Source organism: Triturus cristatus, chromosome 1_2 (genome assembly GCF_964204655.1).
Source record: "Triturus cristatus chromosome 1_2, aTriCri1.1, whole genome shotgun sequence".
NCBI lineage: Eukaryota > Metazoa > Chordata > Amphibia > Caudata > Salamandridae > Triturus > Triturus cristatus.
The window spans coordinates 240909091-240933885 of record NC_140580.1 but is presented as its reverse complement, the minus strand read 5'-3'; positions in this window follow the sequence as shown (position 1 = coordinate 240933885).

The window sequence follows — 24795 nt, the reverse complement described above, 5'->3', positions numbered from 1 at the left end:
AAGGTCTTAGACTCGTACTCTGGCCTAATGGTTAAGGTCTTACTCTGGCCTACTGGTTAAGGTCTTAACTCTTACTCTGTCCTAATAGCTAAGGTCTTAGACTCGTACTCTGGCCTAATGGTTAAGGACTTAACTCTTACTCTGGCCTACTGGTTAAGGTCTTAACTCTTACTCTGGCCTAATGGCTAAGGTCTTAGACTCGTACTCTGGCTTAATGGTTAAGGTCTTAACTCGTACTCTGGCCTACTGGTTAAGGTCTTAACTCTTACTCTGGCCTAATAGCTAAGGTCTTAACTCTTACTCTGGCCTAATAGCTAATGTCTTAGACTCAAACTCTGGCCTAATTGTTAAGGTCTTAACTCTTACTCTGGCCTAATAGCTAATGTCTTAGACTCGTACTCTGGCCTAATGGTTAAGGTCTTAACTCTTACTCTGGCCTACTGGTTAAGGTCTTAGATCTTTCTCTGGCCTACTGGTTAAGGTCTTAAGCCTTACTCTGGCCTAATAGCTAAGGTCTTAACTCTTACTCTGGCCTAATAGCTAAGGTCTTAGACTCGTACTCTTGCCTAATGGTTAAGGTCTTAACTCTTACTCTGGCCTTATAGCTAAGGTCTTAACTCTTACTCTGGCCTAATAGCTAAGGTCTTAGACTCGTACTCTGGCCTAATGGTTAAGGTCTTAACTCTTACTCTTGCCTAATAGAAAAGGTCTTAGACTCGTACTCTGGCCTAATGGTTAACGTCTTAACTCTTACTCTGGCCTAATAGCTAAGGTCTTAGACTCGTACTCTGGCCTAATAGCTAAGGTCTTAGACTCGTACTCTGGACTACTGGTTAAGGTCTTAACTCTTACTCTGGCCTAATAGCTAAGGTCTTAACTCTTACTCTGGCCTAATAGCTAAGGTCTTAGACTCGTACTCTGGCCTACTGGTTAAGGTCTTAACTCTTACTCTGGCCTAATAGCTAAGGTCTTAGACTTGTACTCTGGCCTAATAGTTAAGGTCTTAACTCTTACTCTGGCCTAATAGCTAAGGTCTTAGACTCGTACTCTGGCCTAATGGTTAAGGTCTTAAGTCTTATTTTGGCCTAATAGCTAAGGTCTTAACTCTTACTCTGGCCTAATAGCTAAGGTCTTAGACTCGTACTCTGGCCTAATGGTTAAGGTCTTAACTCTTACTCTGGCCTACTGGTTAAGGTCTTAACTCTTACTCTGGCCTAATAGCTAAGGTCTTAGACTCGTACTCTGGCCTAATGGTTAAGGTCTTAACTCTTACTCTGGCCTACTGGTTAAGGTCTTAGATCTTTCTCTGGCCTACTGGTTAAGGTCTTAACCCTTAGTCTGGCCTAATAGTTAAGGTCTTAACTCTTACTCTGGCCTAATAGCTAAGGTCTTAACTCTTACTCTGGCCTAATAGCTAAGGTCTTAGACTCGTACTCTGGCCTAATGGTTAAGGTCTTAACTCTTACTCTGGCCTTATAGCTAAGGTCTTAACTCTTACTCTGGCCTAATAGCTAAGGTCTTAGACTCATACTCTGGCCTAATAGTTAAGGTCTTAACTCTTACTCTGGCCTAATAGATAAGGTCTTAGACTCGAACTCTGGCCTAATAGCTAAGGTCTTAGACTCGTACTCTGGCCTAATAGCTAAGGTCTTAGACTCGTACTCTGGCCTACTGGTTAAGGTCTTAACTCTTACTCTGGCCTAATAGCTAAGGTCTTAGACTCGTACTCTGGCCTAATAGCTAAGGTCTTAGACTCGTACTCTGGTCTACTGGTTAAGGTCTTAACTCTTACTCTGGCCTAATAGCTAAGGTCTTAGACTCGTACTCTGGCCTAATTGCTAAGGTCTTAACTATTACTCTGGCCTAATAGCTAAGGTCTTAGACTCGTACTCTGGCATACTAGTTAAGGTCTTAACTCTTACTCTGGCCTACTGGTTAAGGTCTTAACTCCTACTCTGGCCTAATAGCTAAGGTCTTAGACTCGTACTCTGGCCTAATGGTTAAGGTCTTAACTCTTACTCTGGCCTAATAGCTAAGTTCTTAACTCTTACTCTGGCCTAATAGCTAAGGTCTTAGACTCATACTCTGGCCTACTGGTTAAGGTTTTAACTCTTACTCTGGCCTAATAGCTAATGTCTTAGACTCATACTCTGTCCTAATGGTTAAGGTCTTAGACTCATACTCTGGCCTAATAGCTAAGGTCTTAGACTCGTACTCTGGCCTAATGGTTAAGGTCTTAACTCTTACTCTGCCCTAATAGCTAAGGTCTTAGACTCATACTCTGGCCTAATGGTTAAGGTCTTAACTCTTACTGTGACCTAATAGCTAAGGTCTTAACTCTTACTCTGGCCTAATAGCTAAGGTCTTAGACTAGTACTCTGGCCTACTGGTTAAGGTCTCAACTCTTACTCTGGCCTAATAGCTAATGTCTTAGACTCGTACTCTGGCCTAATGGTTAAGGTCTTAACTCTTAATCTGGCCTACTGGTTAAGGTCTTAGCTCTTTGTCTGGCCTACTGGTTAAGGTCTTAACCCTTACTCTGGTCTAATAGCTAAGGTCTTAGCTCTTACTCTGGCCTAATAGCTAAGGTTCTAGACTCGTACTCTGGCCTAATAGTTAAGGTCTTAACTCTTACTCTGGCCTAATAGATAAGGTCTTAGACTCGAACTCTGGCCTAATAGCTAAGGTCTTAGACTCGTACTCTGGCCTAATAGCTAAGGTCTTAGACTCGTACTCTGGCCTACTGGTTAAGGTCTTAACTCTTACTCTGGCCTAATAGCTAAGGTCTTAGACTCGTACTCTGGCCTAATAGCTAAGGTCTTAGACTCGTACTCTGGTCTACTGGTTAAGGTCTTAACTCTTACTCTGGCCTAATAGCTAAGGTCTTAGACTCGTACTCTGGCCTAATTGCTAAGGTCTTAGACTTGTACTCTGGCCTACTGGTTAAGGTCTTAACTCTTACTCTGGCCTAATAGCTAAGGTATAAGACTCGTACTCTGGCCTAATAGCTAAGGTCTTAGACCCGTACTCTGGCCTACTGGTTAATGTCTTAACTCTTACTCTGGCCTAATGGCTAAGGTCTTAGACTCGTACTCTGGCCTAATGATTAAGGTCTTAACTCTTACTCTGGCCTAATAGCTAAGGTCTTAGACTCGTACTCTGGCCTAATGGTTAAGGTCTTAACTCTTATTCTGGCCTAATAGCTAAGGTCTTAACTCTTACTCTGGCCTAATAGCTAAGGTCTTAGACTCGTACTCTGTCCTAATGGTTAAGGTCTTAACTCTTACTCTGGCCTAATAGTTAAGGTCTTAGACTCGTACTGAGGCCTAATGGTTAAGGTCTTAACTCTTACTCTGGCCTACTGGTTATGGTCTTAACTCTTACTCTGGCCTAATAGCTAAGGTCTTAGACTCGTACTCTGGCCTAATAGCTAAGGTCTTAGACTCGTACTCTGGCCTAATGGTTAAGGTCTTAACTCTTACTCTGGCCTACTGGTTAAGGTCTTAACTCTTACTCTGGCCTAACAGCTAAAGTCTTAGACTTGTACTCTGGCCTAATGGTTAAGGTCTTAACTCTTACTCTGGCCTAATAGCTAAGGTCTTAACTTTTACTCTGGCCTAATAGCTAAGGTCTTAGACTCGTACTCTGGCCTAATGGTTAAGGTCTTAACTCTTACTGTGACCTAATAGCTAAGGTCTTAACTCCTACTCTTGCTTAATGGTTAAGGTCTTAGACTCGTACTCTGGCCTAATGGTTAAGGTCTTAACTCTTACTCTGGCCTACTGGTTAAGGTCTTAACTCTTACTCTGGCCTAATAGCTAAGGTCTTAACTCCTACTCTGGCCTAATAGCTAAGGTCTTAGACTCGTACTCTGGCCTAATGGTTAAGGTCTTGACTCTTACTCTGGCCTACTGGTTAAGGTCTTAACTCTTACTCTGTCCTAATAGCTAAAGTCTTAGACTCGTACTCTGGCCTAATGGTTAAGGTCTTAACTCTTACTCTGGCCTACTGGTTAAGGTCTTAACTCTTACTCTGGCCTAATGGCTAAGGTCTTAGACTCGTACTCTGGCTTAATGGTTAAGGTCTTAACTCGTACTCTGGCCTACTGGTTAAGGTCTTAACTCTTACTCTGGCCTAATAGCTAAGGTCTTAACTCTTACTCTGGCCTAATAGCTAATGTCTTAGACTCAAACTCTGGCCTAATTGTTAAGGTCTTAACTCTTACTCTGGCCTAATAGCTAATGTCTTAGACTCGTACTCTGGCCTAATGGTTAAGGTCTTAACTCTTACTCTGGCCTACTGGTTAAGGTCTTAGATCTTTCTCTGGCCTACTGGTTAAGGTCTTAAGCCTTACTCTGGCCTAATAGCTAAGGTCTTAACTCTTACTCTGGCCTAATAGCTAAGGTCTTAGACTCGTACTCTTGCCTAATGGTTAAGGTCTTAACTCTTACTCTGGCCTTATAGCTAAGGTCTTAACTCTTACTCTGGCCTAATAGCTAAGGTCTTAGACTCGTACTCTGGCCTAATGGTTAAGGTCTTAACTCTTACTCTTGCCTAATAGAAAAGGTCTTAGACTCGTACTCTGGCCTAATGGTTAACGTCTTAACTCTTACTCTGGCCTAATAGCTAAGGTCTTAGACTCGTACTCTGGCCTAATAGCTAAGGTCTTAGACTCGTACTCTGGACTACTGGTTAAGGTCTTAACTCTTACTCTGGCCTAATAGCTAAGGTCTTAACTCTTACTCTGGCCTAATAGCTAAGGTCTTAGACTCGTACTCTGGCCTACTGGTTAAGGTCTTAACTCTTACTCTGGCCTAATAGCTAAGGTCTTAGACTTGTACTCTGGCCTAATAGTTAAGGTCTTAACTCTTTCTCTGGCCTAATAGCTAAGGTCTTAGACTCGTACTCTGGCCTAATGGTTAAGGTCTTAAGTCTTATTTTGGCCTAATAGCTAAGGTCTTAACTCTTACTCTGGCCTGATAGCTAAGGTCTTAGACTCGTACTCTGGCCTAATGGTTAAGGTCTTAACTCTTACTCTGGCCTACTGGTTAAGGTCTTAACTCTTACTCTGGCCTAATAGCTAAGGTCTTAGACTCGTACTCTGGCCTAATGGTTAAGGTCTTAACTCTTACTCTGGCCTACTGGTTAAGGTCTTAGATCTTTCTCTGGCCTACTGGTTAAGGTCTTAACCCTTAGTCTGGCCTAATAGTTAAGGTCTTAACTCTTACTCTGGCCTAATAGCTAAGGTCTTAACTCTTACTCTGGCCTAATAGCTAAGGTCTTAGACTCGTACTCTGGCCTAATGGTTAAGGTCTTAACTCTTACTCTGGCCTTATAGCTAAGGTCTTAACTCTTACTCTGGCCTAATAGCTAAGGTCTTAGACTCATACTCTGGCCTAATAGTTAAGGTCTTAACTCTTACTCTGGCCTAATAGATAAGGTCTTAGACTCGAACTCTGGCCTAATAGCTAAGGTCTTAGACTCGTACTCTGGCCTAATAGCTAAGGTCTTAGACTCGTACTCTGGCCTACTGGTTAAGGTCTTAACTCTTACTCTGGCCTAATAGCTAAGGTCTTAGACTCGTACTCTGGCCTAATAGCTAAGGTCTTAGACTCGTACTCTGGTCTACTGGTTAAGGTCTTAACTCTTACTCTGGCCTAATAGCTAAGGTCTTAGACTCGTACTCTGGCCTAATTGCTAAGGTCTTAGACTTGTACTCTGGCCTACTGGTTAAGGTCTTAACTCTTACTCTGGCCTAATAGCTAAGGTATAAGACTCGTACTCTGGCCTAATAGCTAAGGTCTTAGACCCGTACTCTGGCCTACTGGTTAATGTCTTAACTCTTACTCTGGCCTAATGGCTAAGGTCTTAGACTCGTACTCTGGCCTAATGATTAAGGTCTTAACTCTTACTCTGGCCTAATAGCTAAGGTCTTAGACTCGTACTCTGGCCTAATGGTTAATGTCTTAACTCTTATTCTGGCCTAATAGCTAAGGTCTTAACTCTTACTCTGGCCTAATAGCTAAGGTCTTAGACTCGTACTCTGTCCTAATGGTTAAGGTCTTAACTCTTACTCTGGCCTAATAGTTAAGGTCTTAGACTCGTACTATGGCCTAATGGTTAAGGTCTTAACTCTTACTCTGGCCTACTGGTTATGGTCTTAACTCTTACTCTGGCCTAATAGCTAAGGTCTTAGACTAGTACTCTGGCCTAATAGCTAAGGTCTTAGACTCTTACTCTGGCCTAATGGTTAAGGTCTTAACTCTTACTCTGGCCTACTGGTTAAGGTCTTAACTCTTACTCTGGCCTAACAGCTAAAGTCTTAGACTCGTACTCTGGCCTAATGGTTAAGGTCTTAACTCTTACTCTGGCCTAATAGCTAAGGTCTTAACTTTTACTCTGGCCTAATAGCTAAGGTCTTAGACTCGTACTCTGGCCTAATGGTTAAGGTCTTAACTCTTACTGTGACCTAATAGCTAAGGTCTTAACTCTTACTCTTGCTTAATGGTTAAGGTCTTAGACTCGTACTCTGGCCTAATGGTTAAGGTCTTAACTCTTACTCTGGCCTACTGGTTAAGGTCTTAACTCTTACTCTGGCCTAATAGCTAAGGTCTTAACTCTTACTCTGGCCTAATAGCTAAGGTCTTAGACTCGTACTCTGGCCTAATGGTTAAGGTCTTGACTCTTACTCTGGCCTACTGGTTAAGGTCTTAACTCTTACTCTGTCCTAATAGCTAAGGTCTTAGACTCGTACTCTGGCCTAATGGTTAAGGTCTTAACTCTTACTCTGGCCTACTGGTTAAGGTCTTAACTCTTACTCTGGCCTAATAGCTAAGGTCTTAGACTCGTACTCTGGCTTAATGGTTAAGGTCTTAACTCGTACTCTGGCCTACTGGTTAAGGTCTTAACTCTTACTCTGGCCTAATAGCTAAGGTCTTAACTCTTACTCTGGCCTAATAGCTAATGTCTTAGACTCAAACTCTGGCCTAATTGTTAAGGTCTTAACTCTTACTCTGGCCTAATAGCTAATGTCTTAGACTCGTACTCTGGCCTAATTGTTAAGGTCTTAACTCTTACTCTAGCCTACTGGTTAAGGTCTTAGATCTTTCTCTGGCCTTCTGGTTAAGGTCTTAACCCTTACTCTGGCCTAATAGCTAAGGTCTTAACTCTTACTCTGGCCTAATAGCTAAGGTCTTAGACTCATACTCTGGCCTAATAGTTAAGGTCTTAACTCTTACTCTGGCCTAATAGATAAGGTCTTAGACTCGAACTCTGGCCTAATAGCTAAGGTCTTAGACTCGTACTCTGGCCTAATAGCTAAGGTCTTAGACTCGTACTCTGGCCTACTGGTTAAGGTCTTAACTCTTACTCTGGCCTAATAGCTAAGGTCTTAGACTCGTACTCTGGCCTAATAGCTAAGGTCTTAGACTCGTACTCTGGTCTACTGGTTAAGGTCTTAACTCTTACTCTGGCCTAATAGCTAAGGTCTTAGACTCGTACTCTGGCCTAATTGCTAAGGTCTTAACTATTACTCTGGCCTAATAGCTAAGGTCTTAGACTCGTACTCTGGCATACTAGTTAAGGTCTTAACTCTTACTCTGGCCTACTGGTTAAGGTCTTAACTCCTACTCTGGCCTAATAGCTAAGGTCTTAGACTCGTACTCTGGCCTAATGGTTAAGGTCTTAACTCTTACTCTGGCCTAATAGCTAAGTTCTTAACTCTTACTCTGGCCTAATAGCTAAGGTCTTAGACTCATACTCTGGCCTACTGGTTAAGGTTTTAACTCTTACTCTGGCCTAATAGCTAATGTCTTAGACTCATACTCTGTCCTAATGGTTAAGGTCTTAGACTCATACTCTGGCCTAATAGCTAAGGTCTTAGACTCGTACTCTGGCCTAATGGTTAAGGTCTTAACTCTTACTCTGCCCTAATAGCTAAGGTCTTAGACTCATACTCTGGCCTAATGGTTAAGGTCTTAACTCTTACTGTGACCTAATAGCTAAGGTCTTAACTCTTACTCTGGCCTAATAGCTAAGGTCTTAGACTAGTACTCTGGCCTACTGGTTAAGGTCTCAACTCTTACTCTGGCCTAATAGCTAATGTCTTAGACTCGTACTCTGGCCTAATGGTTAAGGTCTTAACTCTTAATCTGGCCTACTGGTTAAGGTCTTAGCTCTTTGTCTGGCCTACTGGTTAAGGTCTTAACCCTTACTCTGGTCTAATAGCTAAGGTCTTAGCTCTTACTCTGGCCTAATAGCTAAGGTTCTAGACTCGTACTCTGGCCTAATAGTTAAGGTCTTAACTCTTACTCTGGCCTAATAGATAAGGTCTTAGACTCGAACTCTGGCCTAATAGCTAAGGTCTTAGACTCGTACTCTGGCCTAATAGCTAAGGTCTTAGACTCGTACTCTGGCCTACTGGTTAAGGTCTTAACTCTTACTCTGGCCTAATAGCTAAGGTCTTAGACTCGTACTCTGGCCTAATAGCTAAGGTCTTAGACTCGTACTCTGGTCTACTGGTTAAGGTCTTAACTCTTACTCTGGCCTAATAGCTAAGGTCTTAGACTCGTACTCTGGCCTAATTGCTAAGGTCTTAGACTTGTACTCTGGCCTACTGGTTAAGGTCTTAACTCTTACTCTGGCCTAATAGCTAAGGTATAAGACTCGTACTCTGGCCTAATAGCTAAGGTCTTAGACCCGTACTCTGGCCTACTGGTTAATGTCTTAACTCTTACTCTGGCCTAATGGCTAAGGTCTTAGACTCGTACTCTGGCCTAATGATTAAGGTCTTAACTCTTACTCTGGCCTAATAGCTAAGGTCTTAGACTCGTACTCTGGCCTAATGGTTAAGGTCTTAACTCTTATTCTGGCCTAATAGCTAAGGTCTTAACTCTTACTCTGGCCTAATAGCTAAGGTCTTAGACTCGTACTCTGTCCTAATGGTTAAGGTCTTAACTCTTACTCTGGCCTAATAGTTAAGGTCTTAGACTCGTACTGAGGCCTAATGGTTAAGGTCTTAACTCTTACTCTGGCCTACTGGTTATGGTCTTAACTCTTACTCTGGCCTAATAGCTAAGGTCTTAGACTCGTACTCTGGCCTAATAGCTAAGGTCTTAGACTCGTACTCTGGCCTAATGGTTAAGGTCTTAACTCTTACTCTGGCCTACTGGTTAAGGTCTTAACTCTTACTCTGGCCTAACAGCTAAAGTCTTAGACTTGTACTCTGGCCTAATGGTTAAGGTCTTAACTCTTACTCTGGCCTAATAGCTAAGGTCTTAACTTTTACTCTGGCCTAATAGCTAAGGTCTTAGACTCGTACTCTGGCCTAATGGTTAAGGTCTTAACTCTTACTGTGACCTAATAGCTAAGGTCTTAACTCCTACTCTTGCTTAATGGTTAAGGTCTTAGACTCGTACTCTGGCCTAATGGTTAAGGTCTTAACTCTTACTCTGGCCTACTGGTTAAGGTCTTAACTCTTACTCTGGCCTAATAGCTAAGGTCTTAACTCCTACTCTGGCCTAATAGCTAAGGTCTTAGACTCGTACTCTGGCCTAATGGTTAAGGTCTTGACTCTTACTCTGGCCTACTGGTTAAGGTCTTAACTCTTACTCTGTCCTAATAGCTAAAGTCTTAGACTCGTACTCTGGCCTAATGGTTAAGGTCTTAACTCTTACTCTGGCCTACTGGTTAAGGTCTTAACTCTTACTCTGGCCTAATGGCTAAGGTCTTAGACTCGTACTCTGGCTTAATGGTTAAGGTCTTAACTCGTACTCTGGCCTACTGGTTAAGGTCTTAACTCTTACTCTGGCCTAATAGCTAAGGTCTTAACTCTTACTCTGGCCTAATAGCTAATGTCTTAGACTCAAACTCTGGCCTAATTGTTAAGGTCTTAACTCTTACTCTGGCCTAATAGCTAATGTCTTAGACTCGTACTCTGGCCTAATGGTTAAGGTCTTAACTCTTACTCTGGCCTACTGGTTAAGGTCTTAGATCTTTCTCTGGCCTACTGGTTAAGGTCTTAAGCCTTACTCTGGCCTAATAGCTAAGGTCTTAACTCTTACTCTGGCCTAATAGCTAAGGTCTTAGACTCGTACTCTTGCCTAATGGTTAAGGTCTTAACTCTTACTCTGGCCTTATAGCTAAGGTCTTAACTCTTACTCTGGCCTAATAGCTAAGGTCTTAGACTCGTACTCTGGCCTAATGGTTAAGGTCTTAACTCTTACTCTTGCCTAATAGAAAAGGTCTTAGACTCGTACTCTGGCCTAATGGTTAACGTCTTAACTCTTACTCTGGCCTAATAGCTAAGGTCTTAGACTCGTACTCTGGCCTAATAGCTAAGGTCTTAGACTCGTACTCTGGACTACTGGTTAAGGTCTTAACTCTTACTCTGGCCTAATAGCTAAGGTCTTAACTCTTACTCTGGCCTAATAGCTAAGGTCTTAGACTCGTACTCTGGCCTACTGGTTAAGGTCTTAACTCTTACTCTGGCCTAATAGCTAAGGTCTTAGACTTGTACTCTGGCCTAATAGTTAAGGTCTTAACTCTTTCTCTGGCCTAATAGCTAAGGTCTTAGACTCGTACTCTGGCCTAATGGTTAAGGTCTTAAGTCTTATTTTGGCCTAATAGCTAAGGTCTTAACTCTTACTCTGGCCTGATAGCTAAGGTCTTAGACTCGTACTCTGGCCTAATGGTTAAGGTCTTAACTCTTACTCTGGCCTACTGGTTAAGGTCTTAACTCTTACTCTGGCCTAATAGCTAAGGTCTTAGACTCGTACTCTGGCCTAATGGTTAAGGTCTTAACTCTTACTCTGGCCTACTGGTTAAGGTCTTAGATCTTTCTCTGGCCTACTGGTTAAGGTCTTAACCCTTAGTCTGGCCTAATAGTTAAGGTCTTAACTCTTACTCTGGCCTAATAGCTAAGGTCTTAACTCTTACTCTGGCCTAATAGCTAAGGTCTTAGACTCGTACTCTGGCCTAATGGTTAAGGTCTTAACTCTTACTCTGGCCTTATAGCTAAGGTCTTAACTCTTACTCTGGCCTAATAGCTAAGGTCTTAGACTCATACTCTGGCCTAATAGTTAAGGTCTTAACTCTTACTCTGGCCTAATAGATAAGGTCTTAGACTCGAACTCTGGCCTAATAGCTAAGGTCTTAGACTCGTACTCTGGCCTAATAGCTAAGGTCTTAGACTCGTACTCTGGCCTACTGGTTAAGGTCTTAACTCTTACTCTGGCCTAATAGCTAAGGTCTTAGACTCGTACTCTGGCCTAATAGCTAAGGTCTTAGACTCGTACTCTGGTCTACTGGTTAAGGTCTTAACTCTTACTCTGGCCTAATAGCTAAGGTCTTAGACTCGTACTCTGGCCTAATTGCTAAGGTCTTAGACTTGTACTCTGGCCTACTGGTTAAGGTCTTAACTCTTACTCTGGCCTAATAGCTAAGGTATAAGACTCGTACTCTGGCCTAATAGCTAAGGTCTTAGACCCGTACTCTGGCCTACTGGTTAATGTCTTAACTCTTACTCTGGCCTAATGGCTAAGGTCTTAGACTCGTACTCTGGCCTAATGATTAAGGTCTTAACTCTTACTCTGGCCTAATAGCTAAGGTCTTAGACTCGTACTCTGGCCTAATGGTTAATGTCTTAACTCTTATTCTGGCCTAATAGCTAAGGTCTTAACTCTTACTCTGGCCTAATAGCTAAGGTCTTAGACTCGTACTCTGTCCTAATGGTTAAGGTCTTAACTCTTACTCTGGCCTAATAGTTAAGGTCTTAGACTCGTACTATGGCCTAATGGTTAAGGTCTTAACTCTTACTCTGGCCTACTGGTTATGGTCTTAACTCTTACTCTGGCCTAATAGCTAAGGTCTTAGACTAGTACTCTGGCCTAATAGCTAAGGTCTTAGACTCTTACTCTGGCCTAATGGTTAAGGTCTTAACTCTTACTCTGGCCTACTGGTTAAGGTCTTAACTCTTACTCTGGCCTAACAGCTAAAGTCTTAGACTCGTACTCTGGCCTAATGGTTAAGGTCTTAACTCTTACTCTGGCCTAATAGCTAAGGTCTTAACTTTTACTCTGGCCTAATAGCTAAGGTCTTAGACTCGTACTCTGGCCTAATGGTTAAGGTCTTAACTCTTACTGTGACCTAATAGCTAAGGTCTTAACTCTTACTCTTGCTTAATGGTTAAGGTCTTAGACTCGTACTCTGGCCTAATGGTTAAGGTCTTAACTCTTACTCTGGCCTACTGGTTAAGGTCTTAACTCTTACTCTGGCCTAATAGCTAAGGTCTTAACTCTTACTCTGGCCTAATAGCTAAGGTCTTAGACTCGTACTCTGGCCTAATGGTTAAGGTCTTGACTCTTACTCTGGCCTACTGGTTAAGGTCTTAACTCTTACTCTGTCCTAATAGCTAAGGTCTTAGACTCGTACTCTGGCCTAATGGTTAAGGTCTTAACTCTTACTCTGGCCTACTGGTTAAGGTCTTAACTCTTACTCTGGCCTAATAGCTAAGGTCTTAGACTCGTACTCTGGCTTAATGGTTAAGGTCTTAACTCGTACTCTGGCCTACTGGTTAAGGTCTTAACTCTTACTCTGGCCTAATAGCTAAGGTCTTAACTCTTACTCTGGCCTAATAGCTAATGTCTTAGACTCAAACTCTGGCCTAATTGTTAAGGTCTTAACTCTTACTCTGGCCTAATAGCTAATGTCTTAGACTCGTACTCTGGCCTAATTGTTAAGGTCTTAACTCTTACTCTAGCCTACTGGTTAAGGTCTTAGATCTTTCTCTGGCCTTCTGGTTAAGGTCTTAACCCTTACTCTGGCCTAATAGCTAAGGTCTTAACTCTTACTCTGGCCTAATAGCTAAGGTCTTAGACTCGTACTCTTGCCTAATGGTTAAGGTCTTAACTCTTACTCTGGCCTTATAGCTAAGGTCTTAACTCTTACTCTGGCCTAATAGCTAAGGTCTTAGACTCGTACTCTGGCCTAATGGTTAAGGTCTTAACTCTTACTCTTGCCTAATAGAAAAGGTCTTAGACTCGTACTCTGGCCTAATGGTTAACGTCTTAACTCTTACTCTGGCCTAATAGCTAAGGTCTTAGACTCGTACTCTGGCCTAATAGCTAAGGTCTTAGACTCATACTCTGGACTACTGGTTAAGGTCTTAACTCTTACTCTGGCCTAATAGCTAAGGTCTTAACTCTTACTCTGGCCTAATAGCTAAGGTCTTAGACTCGTACTCTGGCCTACTGGTTAAGGTCTTAACTCTTACTCTGGCCTAATAGCTAAGGTCTTAGACTTGTACTCTGGCCTAATAGTTAAGGTCTTAACTCTTACTCTGGCCTAATAGCTAAGGTCTTAGACTCGTACTCTGGCCTAATGGTTAAGGTCTTAAGTCTTATTCTGGCCTAATAGCTAAGGTCTTAACTCTTACTCTGGCCTAATAGCTAAGGTCTTAGACTCGTACTCTGGCCTAATGGTTAAGGTCTTAACTCTTACTCTGGCCTACTGGTTAAGGTCTTAACTCTTACTCTGGCCTAATAGCTAAGGTCTTAGACTCGTACTCTGGCCTAATGGTTAAGGTCTTAACTCTTACTCTGGCCTACTGGTTAAGGTCTTAGATCTTTCTCTGGCCTACTGGTTAAGGTCTTAACCCTTAGTCTGGCCTAATAGTTAAGGTCTTAACTCTTACTCTGGCCTAATAGCTAAGGTCTTAACTCTTACTCTGGCCTAATAGCTAAGGTCTTAGACTCGTACTCTGGCCTAATGGTTAAGGTCTTAACTCTTACTCTGGCCTTATAGCTAAGGTCTTAACACTTACTCTGGCCTAATAGCTAAGGTCTTAGACTCATACTCTGGCCTCATGGTTAAGGTCTTAACTCTTACTCTTGCCTAATAGAAATGGTCTTAGACTCGTACTCTTGCCTAATAGCTAAGGTCTTAGACTCGTACTCTGGCCTAATAGCTAAGGTCTTAGACTCGTACTCTGGCCTACTGGTTAAGGTCTTAACTCTTACTCTGGCCTAATAGCTAAGGTCTTAGACTCGTACTCGGGCCTAATAGCTAAGGTCTTAGACTCATACTCTGGCCTACTGGTTAAGGTCTTAACTCTTACTCTGGCCTAATAGCTAAGGTCTTAGACTCGTACTCTGGCCTAATAGCTAAGGTCTTAGACTCGTACTCTGGCCTACTGATTAAGGTCTTAACTCTTACTCTGGCCTAATAGGTAAGGTCTTAGACTCGTACTCTGGCCTACTGGTTAAGGTCTTAACTCTTACTCTGGCCTACTGGTCAAGGTCTTAACTCTTACTCTGGCCTAATACCTAAGGTCTTAGACTCGTACTCTGGCCTAATGGTTAAGGTCTTAACTCTTACTCTGGCCTAATAGCTAAGGTATTAGACTCATACTCTGGCCTAATGGTTAAGGTCTTAACTCTTACTCTGGCCTAATAGCTAAGGTCTTAACTCATACTCTGGCCTAATAGTTAAGGTCTTAACTCTTACTCTGGCCTAATAGATAAGGTCTTAGACTCGAACTCTGGCCTAATAGCTAAGGTCTTAGACTCGTACTCTGGCCTAATAGCTAAGGTCTTAGACTCGTACTCTGGCCTACTGGTTAAGGTCTTAACTCTTACTCTGGCCTAATAGCTAAGGTCTTAGACTCGTACTCTGGCCTAATAGCTAAGGTCTTAGACTCGTACTCTGGTCTACTGGTTAAGGTCTTAACTCTTACTCTGGCCTAATAGCTAAGGTCTTAGACTCGTACTCTGGCCTAATTGCTAAGGTCTTAGACTTGTACTCTGGCCTACTGGTTAAGGTCTTAACTCTTACTCTGGCCTAATAGCTAAGGTATAAGACTCGTACTCTGGCCTAATAGCTAAGGTCTTAGACCCGTACTCTGGCCTACTGGTTAATGTCTTAACTCTTACTCTGGCCTAATGGCTAAGGTCTTAGACTCGTACTCTGGCCTAATGATTAAGGTCTTAACTCTTACTCTGGCCTAATAGCTAAGGTCTTAGACTCGTACTCTGGCCTAATGGTTAATGTCTTAACTCTTATTCTGGCCTAATAGCTAAGGTCTTAACTCTTACTCTGGCCTAATAGCTAAGGTCTTAGACTCGTACTCTGTCCTAATGGTTAAGGTCTTAACTCTTACTCTGGCCTAATAGTTATGGTCTTAGACTCGTACTATGGCCTAATGGTTAAGGTCTTAACTCTTACTCTGGCCTACTGGTTATGGTCTTAACTCTTACTCTGGCCTAATAGCTAAGGTCTTAGACTAGTACTCTGGCCTAATAGCTAAGGTCTTAGACTCTTACTCTGGCCTAATGGTTAAGGTCTTAACTCTTACTCTGGCCTACTGGTTAAGGTCTTAACTCTTACTCTGGCCTAACAGCTAAAGTCTTAGACTCGTACTCTGGCCTAATGGTTAAGGTCTTAACTCTTACTCTGGCCTAATAGCTAAGGTCTTAACTTTTACTCTGGCCTAATAGCTAAGGTCTTAGACTCGTACTCTGGCCTAATGGTTAAGGTCTTAACTCTTACTGTGACCTAATAGCTAAGGTCTTAACTCTTACTCTTGCTTAATGGTTAAGGTCTTAGACTCGTACTCTGGCCTAATGGTTAAGGTCTTAACTCTTACTCTGGCCTACTGGTTAAGGTCTTAACTCTGAAGTACTGGGTATTTTAGACCCAGCGGTGCAGGGGCACACACCCTATGACTTCGGGGTTTCACCCTGTTCCGGACCTACAGAAACACAGAGTCTTCTGGGTGAAGTCAAAGAATCGTTTATTGGCTGCAGACCAATGACAGATATCCTAGAAGTACAACAGCGTGTATGTTCTCAGGAGACTGCTGAAAATCATAGGGACGGACTTCTCCTTAAGTACAAAATATCATGCTCCAGGCATACATTCCTTGGTTTACGATATGGTCATATAAAGGCATACATTACAAACGAAAAAGCAGAGTCATGATGACCATCCCACATTCCAGTTCGGCCAGCCCACAATGATTTACACAGGAAGGTTCAGATCCCATGTTTGAAGTAAATAGACCCCCCAATAAATATGAGCATCTCCTGTTTTGAGAAACAAGTCATAAAGCAAGAACAAGCAGGTGTGGAAGAGATTAGCCGGGGGATTGTGTAGAATGAAAGGGTTTTATGACAGGTCAAGCCCTGATACGAATCACAGGTGGAAGGAGGAAGGGGAGCTCGTGAGACCGGTTTGACCCGGGGCAGCAGAGCCAGCTGCCCAGGTCACAGAGAAGTCAGAGGGAAAGCCCGTGTACTGTGAGGCCCGTATTAACTCCATCATAGCCTATGTGAGGGCAATGACAAGATGGCCACTGCTTCCAAAATGGAACCCGCGTGGTTGAGCAGAATACGTGTACACAGTGCATTCGTAGCTGGAACGGCACATAAAGCACTCGTACGTGCCGCATTTACCATTTGCGGTTCGCTAATACCAAAATAGACAGAGGTAGGGCCCTGTCCCCTACGCGGTTCCGAATACCAAAGTACGACAGACCCTCCTTTTGCCCTTACATAGGCAATCACTATACTCATCTTAATCCGAGTCTAGGTCAATGTTCACGAAGTCATGGAGATGTTGCTGTAGCATCATCCTATTACTTAGCTCGTCCCTCGATACGGGTTTCCTTACACATAAGGTAGCACAGAGGCCACATATCGCAGGAGCACACTGTATGCATAGACAGAACAGGAAAAGAATGGCTAAGATCATTCCAATGACCATCAGAACTTTCCAACCCCAGGCAGATATCAATTCCCAGAACCATCCCATCAGTGACCAATCTCCCTTATCCACGTGTATGGCTTCAGATATTTTATGGAGTTTGGAGATGGCTTGATACACTGTTGGAGCATTATCTGGTATGAAAATGCAGCAACTGGATTGGATGACCTTGCATACCCCACCGCGGTCTGCAAGAATAACGTCTAGGACCATGCGGTTCTGCAAAGTCATAAGGCGATCCGCTTGGAGCTCAGCTGTCAAATTACTAAGGGCACCAGCCGTTACATTGACGGTGGATTCAACCACACGAGTCAGCTGTCTCAGGTTCCTACTATTGACCATAGGTCCCCAAAACGGCAGGAAACCCAGGAAAAAGTCTCCTGCTTCCTGACCAGCAGTGTCCTCCTTACTAATCACGCCTCTCACCACTCTGGTCTTGTGATAGTCAGAGGCGGCAGTAAATGTCGGCGGTAGCAAGTTCGCAATATAACATGTGCCCGAGAAATCAGGGGGCAACCATGTATATGCTCGGTCATGACAGATGAAATATGTGCCCTTAGCAGCCAAAAACGCAGGGGAAAACTGTGACGGGAAAGTGTACGTTTCAGTACAGTCACTTCTTCCCAGTTGAGCCCTAGGGTTCTGACCATTACCCTGTAAGCAGAACCGACCCAGGTGGGGTACGACCCAGATTGGAGATGAGATTTTTCGCTGTCTTTCACCCAGACTAATACTATACCCCGTCGCGTTCCATCCTACATAAGGTCTCAGCTCTTCTTTGGGAATGGACGAGTATGCATTAATATCCCTACTCATATCGGCAACTCCTTTCATCAAAGCCTTATTATTGGTGATGGGTCTGATGGAACGCGGTGGGCGAGGGGAGTATGTATCTAGGGCGTAGAGAAACATGGTTTGGAATGCCCATGACGATCCATTGTAACTGTACGGTAGCACCAGGTAGGGAATACCCTTGTTAGTGGTATGGGGCATTAACCCACAGACCCAGCAATTGGTCGTATTCATTACCAGTTGGTGCTGGTGCAAGAGTTGGATAAACGAGTTATTTACGAACTCTGATCGTCTGGTCTGTTCGTGCTCAGGCAAAGGGTGAAAAGAGTGAGAGGAGGCAGTAGAAAGAGATATAGGCTGTTGAGTGGGTGCAATGGGTTTTGGAGCAAAGGAAAACACACATCCTACAATAAACATCATGATACTACACAGTGTAACAAAGCACAAAAAGACAAAACATTTACTTTTTACAATTCTACACATCCTTGTTTGAGAGTTCATTTCCTCAATCGGTCTCTCCATCCTACAAAACTCCATCCTCTACTCGGGCCGCTCGCGGTGGATGAGTTTCTTCTGCTAAGGAGTACGCCTGTCAGTCCAGGGAAACGCCCTAGACCAACCAGAACCGTTGACCTTGCGTCTTCGGCCTGTACCCCAAAGTCTTGGCACCGCGACCCTGCGGCAGAACCCGGATGGTGGTTCGAAAAACAAAAATCAAGAAAGTCCTTCAGATGGGAGAGCAAAAAATGTCAAAAGGGAAATAATGAGGAAATCTTTATTTGTCCATGGGCCTAGGTCTCAAGTTATAGCGGAGACGGCCAGGTGCTGTTTGGTCTTGAAACAAAAGTTCAGGCTCAGTGGTGTCCAGTCGATTTGATGGCGGCACAGCTTCCTGCAGAATATTGTCACTCTCTTGGACTGAAGCTGTGTCTCTTAAGCGGGCGTCACTGAATGGTACAAAGCGAGGTACAATGTCTGTCTCTGAGTCGGCGATACCCTCGTTGACCCACTGGTCATATGGCAGAGGCAAGGGGACTACTTTGCAGTGAGTACCATGAATCCAGTGCTTCTTCCCTTTCACTCGCACTGCTGATCTTGTCGAAAGAAGAACAAGATGGGGGCCGATCCAGCGAGGTTCGTCGTTGCCCTTACGCTGGAAATTCCGGACCAGGACCCACGAGCCAGGGTTGATGGGGTGTCCAGGAGGTTCAGAGGCTTGGGGAAGAGTATCATGTACCTGTTGGTGCAAAACACGCAGTTTAACAGTCAAATCATACAGGTAATCGAGCAGTACTGGGTGCTCTATTTCACTGAACTTCGTAGGCCTTGGCACACCCCATACGTTGGCCGGGCGTCCAAAGACTACTTCATAAGGACTAAGTCCCACTCGTGAGTGTATCGTCATTCTGGTGGACAAGAGTGCTAGAGGCAGAGCGTCAGGCCATTTAAGACCAGTGCTCGCCTGGATTTTGGCCAACTTGAGCTTTAAGGCTCCATTGTAGCGTTCAACTAGTCCAGCTGATTGGGGGTGATTTGCAGCGTGGAATTTCTGCCTTATGCCTAAACCTTCACATACATTCTTCATCACTTTACCCACAAACTCACTTCCGTTATCACACCACACCATTCTCGGCATCCCAAACCTGGGGAAAAACTCCTTCACAAGGGCTTTGGCTGTGGATAGGGCAGTGTTATCTTTCAGAGGATAAGCCTCTACCCATTTTGAGAAAGCACAAACAACCACTAGTACATATTTCAGGTTGTTGCATCTTTCCATGTGAATAAAGTCCAGCTGCAAAACTTCAAATGGACATGATGGGGGTGCAAAGTGACCGGCCGGAGTTGGGGTTCCCCTACCAGGGTTGTACTTCAAGCATACTATGCAATTCTTGACCACATTCTCTGCACACTTGGGAATCCCAACATTCTGCCATACTGGAGCTAACAACTTGCATATACCTTTCATACTGATATGTGCCATTCCATGTGCCATAGTAACTACTGGAAGCACATATGCATCAGGCAACAACCATCGCCTATGTTCTGTCAGGTCAATCCAACAACCATTCTCATCCAACTTACCCATACTCTCTCTCCACCTGCTTAACTCTTCTTCTGTAGCTTCAGCCTGAAGCGACTTCACACTCTCTATTGTGTTCTCACACATTCCCACATCATTAACCCATCTTGCGGGGCCTGCAACATACATTCTAGTCTTCACATTCTGTGCTGTTTCTCTCGCGGTCTCATCAGCAAACGCATTCCCACGTCCAACATCATCTGTGACTTTCCTATGCGCACTGCATTTCATGATCGCAACTTGCAAAGGTAGGGTCAGTGACTCAAGGAGATCATTCACCAACTTGCCATTCTGAATTTTAGCTCCATGCGACGTCAGGAACCCACGCTCTTTCCACAAACGCCCAAAATTATGAGCCACGCCAAAGGCGTACTGGCTATCTGTGTATATGTTCACTCTCATTCCTTCAGACAACACACATGCTCTCGTGAGGGCGATCAATTCTGCTGCTTGGGCCGAATTATGTGGCACTCGTGCAGTTTCCACGACCGTATGTAAAGTCGTGATAGCATATGCAGCAGTCGTGTCACCATTAGGGAGCTTGAAACATGACCCATCTACCCATAAAGTGCCATCACATTCAGTCAGGGGAGTATCTTTGAGATCTACTCTCCCTTTCGTCTCTTCTTCTGTCCTGAACAGACAGTCATGTTGCTCAATCTCATCTGAGTCTGCTGGAATCGGCAATAATGTGGCTGGATTCAGCGTATTGCATCTTTTTATGTGTATGTGATTCGCTAACAGTGTGAGTTCATACCCTGATAATCGCGCACTAGTCAAGTGTTGTGTCTTGGTTCTATTTAATAATGTGTCTACAGCGTGTGGAACCATGACAATCAATGTGTTGTCCATTACCAGACCAGCAGATTGTCGGATAGACATCGCTGCAGCAGCTGTCGCTCTCAGACAGCTTGGCAATGCCCTCGCTACAGGGTCCAAGGTGGATGAAAAATACGCGCATGGGCGCGGTCTGTCGCCAAAAGGCTGTGTTAACACTGACAACGCACATCCATCTTTCTCGTGAACATACAATGTAAAAGGCTTGCTATAGTCAGGGGTGCCCAACACAGGTGCTGAACACAACGCATTGCGCAATTCCACAAAACTTTTCTGGCACTCTTCAGACCATGGGATAGGATTCGGTGTGTCTTTGCATGTTAATGCTAATAAAGGTTTTGCCAACAAAGAAAAACTAGGGATCCAATGCCTACAGTATGAGGTGATTCCTAAGAAAGCACGCACTTCTCTCTGTGTCTTTGGCACACTCAACTGTGCAATGGCTTGAATTCTTTCTGGGGTCAGTCTCCTTCCCTCCTTCGATAAGAGATGACCTAAGTAGGTCACTTCTTGTCGACAATATTGCAGCTTAGAGAGAGACACTTTGTGATGGTAAGCGGATAAATGGCGCAACAGTGACAATGTGGCTTCTTTACAGATCTTTTCAGTATCCGCAGCGATCAGTAAATCGTCCACGTACTGGATCAGGATAGCGCCACTAGGTAAAACAAGTGCATCAAGCTGCGCTTTCAAAGCTTGACTGTATATGGATGGACTCTCGCAGTAGCCTTGGGGAGCGCGTTTGAAGCGGAAGCTTCGGCCTCCCAGACTAAAACCAAAAATGTCTCTGCTCTCTTCTGCAATTGGGATACTAAAGAAAGCATTCTTTAAATCGATCACTGAAAACCATGCAGCAGAGGCTGGAATCATCGTTAACAAGGCAGTTATATCAGGGACAACCGGAAACTGAGGCACAACAATCTTATTAACCTCTCTAAGATCAATCACAAATCTGTAAACAGGTGGCTGTGAAGGGTCCGTTCGTTTTAAGACAGGTAAAATCGGACTATTGCAAACGTTGCCTCTTGTTTCCTCAATCACACCCTTATTAATCAAGTCGCTGACAATGTCTAACAATGCTTTCTGGCCTTCATTAGAGATCTTGTACTGGGGAATACGTGGCAGTCTGACATTAGCCTTCAGAGTCACCACATATGGTGGTATTTCCAAGAGGCCCACATCATTGGGACCAGTAGCCCAAAGGGCATCCGGAAGGGATGACAATTCAGGTGGCATCGTGTTTTTAGACAAATACATTGGAGAAACCACTTTCTTGCCTAATGTGAGTTGTACTCCTGAAGGAGAACAATACGGTGTAGCGTGCAATCTTTTCAACAAATCTAATCCCAGTAAATTCTCACCACAACCTGTTGTCAGGATCAGGGGCGCTTTCAGCTCGCAAGGTCCAACAGAAAGTGACATGGGACTGGAAATCGGGTTCCTAACTGGGGCGCCAGAAAAACCTACTGAAACATTTATATCGCCAGACAAAGGTGCGCCAGGGAGTTTGGAATGCATGATTGAACTCTTTGCAGCACCAGTGTCTAGCAGAAAAGGCTCCGTTACATTTGCTGTAGTCACCTCAACATACGGTCCACTCTGATCCACTGGCACTGAAACAACTCCCTCTCTCTGTCTATGGCTATCCTAGTAATCATTATTCTCTGCATCACCATCTTCTGCATATTAATCACTATTGTAATACTGAGCCGTATTACTAGTCGCATTAGCTTGCTGATCAAAGCTATTAATGGCGCTTTGGGGCGGAAGAGGACGCGCGCTTTGTGGAACACTTCCACGCCCTCTGCCTCTAGGAGCTTGCTGACCACCTCTACCTCTTGCGCCATATATATTACCGTTCCGTTGCATTAATTTAGGACAACTATATTTAAAATGACCTTCCTCTTTGCAGTATGAACATTGGTTGGGACCTACAGGGACACGTGGCTGATAATACCCATTCATTTGCTGATTAGTCTGAAATTGTTGGGGTTGGTGATAGACACCTTGGGGTTGTCTATAATTATTACCGCCGCCACGTGGTGGATAGGCCTGCTGTAAAAGGACCTTTGTCTTTAGTTCCTTCGTTTTCTTCTCCGTTCTATCTTTCTCGTCTTTATCTCTGTTTTCATAATACTGTGCAGTAGCCAGTATTTGCGCTGAAGAAGAAACGGCCCAAGAACTCTCTGAATCTTTCAACTTTTTACACAGGTCAGGGAGTAAATTCTGCACAAACTTATCCACAAACAACCGTTGGCCACCCTCAGTACTCATATCTTGCCCACTGTGGTCAATAAACGTTTCCTCAAACCTAGTAAAGAAGTCTGACACTGTCTCATCTTTCTTTTGCTTACATGCAGATAACTTGTCCCAATTTACGCGCATCGCAGGCATTATTGTCTTCATATACGTGATGATTCTACCAGGCAATTCAGCTACTAAAGGTTCTGGTTTCGCACCACCCGTTTGTCTAGCATCAGCAGCAACAATGTTAGCCCAGGTATCCCCTAGTTCTGCATTGTGATCTACATTACGAATTGATCCCCATAGAGGCTGTGGAACAACATTGCCAAACAACATGTCTATGTCGGCCAGATTCATAATGCATGACCCTGCCGTCTGTGACAACTCTTTATAATAACCTGCTGGGTTTTTACGGGGATCAGGCAATGTCTGCTTAAGTGCTAACACCTCAGAGCGCTTCCATGGAACATGCACCCAAACACGTTGGGAATGCGCTGGCACAGCAGGGTTATTGCCGACAGCTGCAACTGCTTCTTTCCATACCGGGGGAACTTCTCTCATAGGGTATTGTCGCGCTTTTGCCTTTTTCCCCACAAGGACCTCGTGTTCAAACAATGACTGTTGGCAATCGTCATTCCTTAAAGACAATACATTTCAAATAAATTTCTGGAACTCAGAAATCTCGGAGTATGGCTTGACCACACGCTAAGCTTTGTGACTCATACAAAGAGAGTGGCGGCCTGCTGTTTTGGAGTACTACGCGGGCTAAGACCCCTGCTGCGATTCTTCGATGCTCCTACAAGACAGCTGGTCATTCAAGCAATGATCATCTCGCGGTTGGATTACGCCAGTTCTCTCCTTTTAGGAGCGAACCAAGCCGAGATTCTTCGTTTACAACGAGTCCAGAATGCGGCGGCTAGGGCGGTGGTTGGTCTGCCTCGAACCTGCCCTACCTCTAACACCCTGCGGTCCTTGCACTGGCTCCCAATATGCAAGCGTATCCAATTCAAGGCCCTCTGCCTGGTTTTTAAAATTCTGAGAGAGTTGGCACCCGGAATACTCAATACACTGATCTCTCCCTATGTTCCTACCCGCTCACTACGATCCCTTGGACAGTCCTTGGTGGTCGTCCCCCGTTTCAGACTTAGTCGGATGGGAGGTCGCTCCTTCCGCGTGAAAGCCGCAACCCTCTGGAATGCGCTCCCCTTGGAAATCCGCCTTTCGAATGACCTAATGTCTTTCCGTAGGGCCCTGAAAACCTTCCTGTTTTAATTGTTGCTAGCTTTTATTTGTTTGCTTCTGTTACCGGACCTAGTGTTGTGTTGTGTCTACCTTTCCCTGCGCCAGGACGCTCCTTCGCTGGAGCAGCTGTGCGCATTAAAATGCAACTAACATAACATAACATAACAACCGCAACTGCTTTATCTACTTCGCGGTCCACAATTATACCAGTTCCAAAATCGAACCTCACTCTACACAATTCCTGCGGGTTCGGATTTCTACCACTATCCTCCAATTCTTCACAGAGAATTTCGCACATTTTCTCGAATACATATCTCTGTTTCGGGGCATCCCATTGATGGAAAGTGTTAACAACCGATTCCACATCATACAGTGAAGGAAAAACGATCCATCTACGCGCCATGTGATCTATTACCTTTTTCTCATCGGGGTTAGGCAATTGGCTGCGCAACTGCTTACGCTGTACACCAGGAGTTGCACCAGATGACCCAAAGAGAGGCGACATTAATGTAGTAACCACATTAGCTAAACGCTGTCGCGCTGAAGGAGAAGCTGAGGCGAGAACAGGGGGAAAAACAGAGGGAAGAAAAGAGGATGTAGAGACAGGTACTGGAGTGGTAGAAGGAAGAGTGTTAGGGGAGGCAGTTACTGGATTAAGCAAAGTCGCAGGAAGTGCGGGGGTAGTTGGAAGCACTACTGGAGGCGCTTGGGAAGACTGCGCTACAGGAATAGGAACTGGTTGCAAAGCAACTGGCGGTTGCGGCAAGGCTTGCAGTATATGCACTGGAGGTGGCATATTTACAAGCTGGGGAGGCGCCGTGGCAGTTTGAGCATACGGGGGT